We start from the raw sequence: 8,165 nt of genomic DNA, 5'->3' as shown, positions 1-8,165 counted from the left end.
CATCCTTTCTTAGATCATTTACATCCCCCGTCCCCCCGTAATCCTTTAATTTTTTTTTTAATAATTAAATCCCCCCCCCTTTATACTTAAGTCCCCCTCCCTTTTCCTCCCTGCCCCCCTCCCCCCCTTCTGAAAAAACCCTAGAAATTCAACAGTCCTTCACGATAGCCAATATTTTTAAGGTGGATATCAGTATGGGAATCAAAGTCAGAATTCAAGTCAAAATATATGTTTGCAAGATAATCTAGGTGCAAGTGTCGTGGATGTGGATTTTTCATGTTGTAACTATAGTTGGGTGAACAATTCCAATCAAAGCATTCAGCTCCTTCCTTTCAACTGTCACCAGTTGAAACTTCTCAAATTCAAAGCTCGAAGCCTATATATGGATCATCTCTCATTAATGAGCAGTCTAATGAAATTGCTAATGTCAGTTTGGACAGTCAATTTGAAGCCTGGGTACTGGAAAACCAATATGTTCCAGCAGTAACAAATGGGTTTTTTTTACATGGAGGACTGTTGAATTTCTAGGGTTTTTCAAGAAGGGGGGAGGGGCAAGGAGGAAGACGGAAGGGACCTAAATATTAAATGGGTTTATTTTATTTTATAAAATTATATCTTTTTTCAGTGAGAAATTCTTTTATTTATATAACAAATTATGTAATTAAAATAGATGACATATGTTGCTATGTCATGTGCCGCATGTGTTGGTATCCAAAAGTTGGGAACAAGTTGGAGCCCATAGCGTTATCCCCTTGGAGATGCTCTTATGGATAAGCTAATAATCACTTCTATGAAAAATCACTTCTCCATATAATCACTATGTGAAGAAGTACATGAGAGATGTTTTTCCCCCTAATTAATTATGGGAAGGCCATAATCACTTCCAAACAATACCCTAAAAAGATTGCATCGCCAACTAGCTTTTGATCTAGTAACATTTCTCTATTTAGGGTCCGTTTAGTTCAAGGTTTCTGGACTCATGAATATGAACTTCCCATGTAGCAGAAATTTCATACCATTTTTCTCCCCACTTGGGAAATTATTTAATGTAGGTTTTTTAGACTAATTTACTCATGTTATTATTTTTAAATATTATTTTTTACCATTAAAAAACTCTTCATATTGATATATTTTAGTACTAAAAAATCAAAAGTGTTGTTGGAAAACCGAACTTTTCATTCTTAATATTGCACAAATCAAACATGGAAATGAGAGAAAATGATAGTTCATAGTCCTCATTTCCCATCATTCCCAAACATGGGAATGAACATCCTCCATTCTTATCTTGTAGCATTCGACATGAGAAGTTTATTCTCAAGAAGTTCAAAGAGATTTATAATTCGAATCTTTAAAAAAAAAATTAAATAGGAGAAATCGATCAGATTAATAAAATCAACTATAATTTCATAATTTTAAGAACCAACCTACTCAAATATAATGTCGACTTCAAAAACTGTATTACTTTTTGGTAGTAGGTATTTGAAGTTTTTTATTGAACCCAATTGGGTTGACCAAATGTAAAACAAAACAGAAGAAAAAGCAGTCCTTCCCATTTTGACACTGTCGGTGGATTTTATAAGTCGCAGAAATTTTGTTATTAACCAAATGGCTAGCTGTTCATTCCTTTGACTTTTCCGTCAACAAAGGTGGCAAATAACACATGTATGATTGACCGCAAGTTTCATTTGTATAAACAGGTCATCGTTTTATATTAAATTGTAATTTTCCGAGAACAAATTCAAATTAGTTGAACAAATCATATCAAATTTGTACATTCGAAATCCAACACCAACATCAGAAATAATGGTTTACCTAGAATTGTTACCCAAACCAAATCAACATTGAGAGGCCAACTGCAGCTCTGTGCATCTTGTGGGGCTGAAGAGGGGATAGGTCATCTGAACTCTGCCCCATGAGTAGTTGAGGACCACACAAATCATACATATTATTGTAGTCCCCAGGATGTTTGATTGTCGATATGTTATTGATAATATTTCGATTTCTCATTTATTATCAATACAGAACGTACAGATATATTATCGATACATTTTCGTCATCTCTCATTTATGTCTGCAAAACGTACATATATATTATCGATACATTTTCACCTTGCACAGAAAGATTGTATAAATGTCCATGCCATTTTTTAATGGAGTTGAGCAAACTGCGCCTTGTGGTTTGATTTGATAGCTGATGGCGATTTTGGTTTGGCATTGTTCGATGATGGGGCAGATGGGTCCAAGTCTCTTTTATGAGGCTCATAATGCTCTGCTTGCTGGGTCAATATGTTTAACACATTGGTCGTCAATTTTGGGATTGTTACTCAATTTCTCTCATCATTGTTTTGCATGCCCTTCTCCTTGTTTGATTTGGAGGACTCTTCTTGTACTATATCTATCTATGGTTCTTGGTGGGTTTCTGTTTCACCCATAATCATCACCATCCACCAGCTTTGCGTTTGAGCATTATAGAAGGCCTTTTCACCATTTGATTGTGTGCATGAGATGAGCCAATTGAAGTTGATTATTTCAAATTTTCGGTGTGCTCTTAAGTGGTTGTGATTTAATTATTTATAGTATCAGTGTGTGTATGAATTTTCCTCCTCTCATTTCTAACTTTGACACCGTAATATTAGATTTGCATCTAAAACAGCTCAAGATATTGAGTTTTCAATTTTTCTATTGTTGGGTTGAGTTGGGCTAATTTCCTTGTGATCATTAGACGGCCAATGTGGTGGGCCCAAATTAAATAAGTTTTCATATATCCATATGGTAGAATTTCATGAGAAATTTTATTGTGAGGGTGTCATATATGGGCTTCTTATGCAAACCTTCATATTAAGTTATCATTCAGATGAATCATGTGACTAATATAAATGTTTACATCTATGGTCTATATATAGCACCTTCACCATAGAACGACTCAGAATTATATAGTGAAGTACCTCTATAGTGAGAGCCTTATTTAAGGCCATATGTCTTAATCGTTGGATTAAATTGGTTGAGTAGGGAGTTTTTTTCTTCTTCTTTTTTTTGGGTGCAAATAGAGAAGCACAAGCCGAAACCATATTAGTTTTCAAATCAGGGTCAGTCCATTAAAGAATAATATGGCTGAATATGGACCATTTAAATCGGCCCAACATCTGTTGAAAATGCTTATGATGTAACTGGGTTCAATCAAACCATCCAACTTCTTTGAGTTGGTTAATCCAATTTGGGGCCAACAACTCCTTTATCTATTATGACAATAATAAGTCCACGGCCGATGATTTTTAAAATTATTTTAAAATAATCTTCATGCACTTCTCTTCAATAGAGAAAAAATAAAATAACTATTTTGAATTTTTATAATAATTATATGAAAATAATTATTTGAAATTGATTATAAAATAAAAAGAGAATGTGGGGACAGATGTCAAGACAAGAAAAAAAAAACATGACGTTAGATTTAAAAAAAAAAAGTGTGATGTGAGTGAGCGAGTTGCAAAATAAAAAAAAATAAAAAAAACATTAAAGATGCTACATAACTAGGATCTAGATTTGAAGGCCACGTGTTTTCTGCTCCAAATAACATTCACAGTACCTGACCCAAACAAAAAAATATTTTTTAAAAATAATCTCAACATACCTACTATACAAAGCAACATACTTAAAGTAATTTTTATTTATATTTTTGGTAAAAAATTAATACCTTTTCACCAACCCTGATGTAAATACATGCAATTTCCCCGCCTAGATTTACTAGGTACCTTCCACCTACCTCATTTCATTTTCTAGCCGACAATGTGACACGTCATTTTTCCCCTTTACCTTTTCCTACCTAAAATTCTACATAACAAAAATGACGTATGACATGTAGAAAGTTAGAGCCAAAACATTAATGTTTATGGGTCAAAATGTGAAACACACAATTTAATTATACAATCCTTTCTTGCTATTCAGATAATGAAAAAATTTGGATGGGGAGGGATGACAAGACAACTTTTGGCATAGGCCCAACTATGCCTTTACCCAATACATGACATCTATTATGTCGCGTGACACGATGAATGACAGACATTAAAACATGCATTAACTACATACGAAAAAAGAGCCAAAGTTAGGCAATTCCCACGAAAACAGAACAGTAGGGTCCTTTTAAGTTTGTTAAAGGGCAAAGCTTTTGATCATTGACAATCACTTAGTTTGGCCGTAGGGGAATCTATAAAGCCAAAACACTACCACTCATAAAAGTCTAAAAAGAGACATTGCACTGCTTAGGCTTAACCAAACATGTTTTTCCACTTTGGAAAAACCAAGAAAACTCACCCCAAAAACCAATAAACGAAAAATATATATTTTGCTCCTCAAACACACTGGGTTTGTCCCGGTTTCATTTGTTTTTGTTTTTGTTAATAATTTCATTTGTAAATTACAAACCAAAAAAAGAAAAAGAAAATCCTAAATATGCCATCGCATCTTAATCCTTGAAGATGACGTCATTGACCATAATTATCAACGGTCAATCGCATCCGGTGGGAACTTTCTCGTGAACAGAAATGGATCTCGCCTTTCCATCACGGACCAATCAGAGCCGTTGCTGCTCTCCTTCTCGACACCGTACTTCACCCTGTCATTTCTCAGGGCGGTGATCAAATCGAGCCCCACCTCGGAGGCCTCATATGTGCAGGGGTGGCCATCGAATCTCCCGCGCTAGTCCACGTGTGTGAGGGTAACGGGCACGCACTTGCCTGGGTCTCTCATGTTTAGGAGGGTAGGAAAGTAATTTTCCTCCCGGTAACACGTGTCCCAATGCTGACATGGTAGCTTGAACTTGGACCAGAGCCAGTGGTCACCCACAACTACCCTCACGTGCTTCCGTTTCAGGATCCAGAATTGGGACCAGATCCGAAACTTCTCCAGCTTCACCTGTGGCAGCATCGCGTCCTCCCCACGCGTCGCCTACTTGTCGTACGCCCAGATCTCGTTGTCCAGAATCTCGATGAAGCTCTTTTTCGATCGGGATAGGGTTTGGTATGTGAAGTTAAATGACTGGATGAGGATGCAGGAAGGAGAGAGACACGCGAACATTGCGTTCTTGGGGTCATTGAGGAGCTCGTGGGCAAGCAAACGACGAGTCGCTGAGACCAGAGTAAAGGTGAATCGCTGGGCGGGTCGAGAAGGAATGACCCGGTGGGCAAAGACGCAGGAAAACGGTGGGTCGTAGGGGAATCTAGGGTCAGCGTGGACGTAGATAGAGAAATGGGTTTTTGAGTTTAGTTGAAGAAGCGTTCCCAGAGATGGGAGAAGGGGAGAAGGGGAGAAGGGTGGTGGTTAGGAAGAGGAAGGCGATTTTGGGGCGATCGGAGCAAGGCGGGCTGGAATTGACACGGGCGGCTAGGCGGAAAAGCGAGTCGTCATCTAATGGGAGGGATTTTGGCGGTGAAATTAGGTTGATTTTTTGGTAGGTTTTGGTGAGTTTTGGGGATTGAGAGATTTGGGTGGGGATGGTGGTGGTTGTGGTGGCAGTTGGGCTTGTGATGGTGAAGATTATGGTGAGAGGCAAACAGAGAAGAATGGCGCAGACTAGAGAAAATGGCGTTGGGGAAAGCATGGTTTTGTGGTTGAGAGAGAGAGAGAGAGACAGTGACTGGTATTTTTAGTGGAAAATTGAGAGTAAGATTTGGTGGAAGAAGATGAGGAGCATGGTGATTGACAATGGGGATAAGATTAATGGCAACCTAAAACCGCTTTTTATTTTTAAATTATTTAAAAAATAATTTGTTATCTTTTGTTTGGAGGATATAAAGGGGAATTAATGCTAAATAACCTAGTTTATGTGTGAATAATTTAGTCTAATAGTTTGTAAGGGACGTGTGGCTTAAGTGGTTCCGTTTGTACCTAAGTTGTTCTAATCTCCTTCCCTATTTTTGCGTGATAAAAAATTACAAACGTGGATTAAGAAAGTTGGCATGGAAGTGGGAGCGTCTCCTTTTTTATTTTTTAGAGTGAACGCGTCTTCTTGCACTCAAATTCGAGTCTTCGCCTCAATGTAATGGTTTGGGTGGGATTCTTTTTGAGATATTTAGTTATATGCCCATTCTTAGCACTAGTGACATAGATAAACCCTACACCATTTAATTTGTATAGACAAAAATCCAAAAAATGACAGTTAACCCTATTGAATTTAATTTTGATTATTAAATTACTTTGATGCCTTATTAAGTGTTTTGATTTTTTATGAAGCTTGGGGTTGGGCTTGTTTTAAGAAATTAATGTCAGTTTTGTAATTTATAGAAAGTTCAAAGCCTCTTTGTTATGTTGTAAATGGGTTTTGGGTGTGTTTCTAAAGTCCACTTCATGCAGGGTATTTTTGTAATTTGAGCTCCGAAATCTATCTATATATATAAAGCAAAATGTAGAGAATTGTGAAACATTTAAAATACTAAAAAAATGTTATTAGTTAATGCAAACATTAAGAATTGAAATTATTAATTAAATAAGGATAATATTATAAATTTACACTTTCATATTAAAAAAAAATAATAATAATAAATCCTATTTTTATGGAACATAACTATTCATCATCTTTTTTAATTCTTAAATAAATTTAAATTTAAAAATAAAAACCTCTCACAAACACAAAAGCGCATATAAAAAGACTAATTAAATATAATAGTGAATGTCTCATCTTCTTTTTACAGTCAATGCTCGGTTGTATTTATTAATTTTGATGACATATAGGGTATATTGTCTTTGCGCTATTGTGTGGGTGGGTCGTACTTATGCGCAATTTCAGACTGACACGTCACCATATGAGAAATCAGATCGGTTGGATTTGATAACAAATGGACTGGGGGACGGATAATTTACAGTCCCGATCTCTTAGATCACAGGAGTCCAAGAGATTGTGATCACCCACCGTTGGATATTAATCCAATGATTCAAAAAAGTTTTTTAAAAGGAGTGCAAGAGTGAGTGAACCGTTGAATTTACATCCAACGGTGAGTAACCACAAATCTCTTGGACCCCTATAGTCCAAGAGATCAGAACTGGGATAATTTATATACAAGCTTTGTTGGGTGTCATGGTAGATGCACAGGTGGCAGGCATGCAGATGATGTGGGCCTCCTCTCGTAAGTCTCTAATTTGTGGGCCCGCACAGTGATGCTTGGAATTGGAGGTTTGGTGGAGGCAGAAAAGGACGCGACTTTTTCGACTTTTAAAAAATTGCCATTCTACTTGAAACTTAAGGCCTCGTGTGTGTGGTGTCCAGAATTGGGTTTGGACTTTGGAGAGACTACCAAATTAGCTAACTCGGATTCCAATACCGGATTCCAGCCCAAAAGAAAAGTTTCGGATTTGTACCGGATTCCAATACTCTTCAACTCAAAATTAATTGACAATGATGAAAAAAAATCTGTATTACATGTTTTGTAATGCAAAAGCTTCACTTTTTCGAGAAAATATTTACGATATGCTTGGACCTCAAATTCCAACCTTAAATCTCAAATTCTATAACTTAGATTTCGAATCTTTATTCAGGCCTTGAATCCTATTTTGAATTATAGACACAAATTTTGAACTCACACTCAAAGTGCAATTCTAAATCCCCCACTATCTTTTTGTTTTCAAATTATAGAAATTTATTGAATACGATCAATAACAATTGGATCATGTTCTAAAATGAAGATTAAATGTTACTAGATCAAATGATTTTTGGCTAATAATGCATGATGGATGGCATGTATGACACATGTTTCCTCATAAAACCAAAAGTATGGTAAAACGTACTTTCCGCCTAATAAATTTGCATGTGTTCCCTTCAATGAACGCTTAACTATTTGATTTAAGCCTAGAGTTTGATGAAATATTGTCCCAAAGCGACAAGGGGCAGAATCACATCACCTTTTTTCGTATTTCTCATCACATTTAGATTTCAAGAATACCACACAGGTGCTCACGAGTGGATGATTTCCGACTGTTAACATTCATTATTGTGGATACATGTAAAATTATCGTTGATGGGTATGCGGGAAACAATGTTATTTAGATTTTAGAGAATAGATTTTAAACCCTAAATCGTATATTTTAGACTAAATTACATTTTTTTTTAAAATTTGGTCTTTGGGTCAAATAATTTGTGTAAAATTGTACACATGATCAGTTGTAGAGTACAGTTGGTTT

The sequence above is a fragment of the Prunus persica genome, chromosome G1, assembly GCF_000346465.2.
Source record: "Prunus persica cultivar Lovell chromosome G1, Prunus_persica_NCBIv2, whole genome shotgun sequence".
Classification (NCBI taxonomy): Eukaryota; Viridiplantae; Streptophyta; class Magnoliopsida; order Rosales; family Rosaceae; genus Prunus; species Prunus persica.
This window is presented reverse-complemented; position numbering follows the sequence as displayed.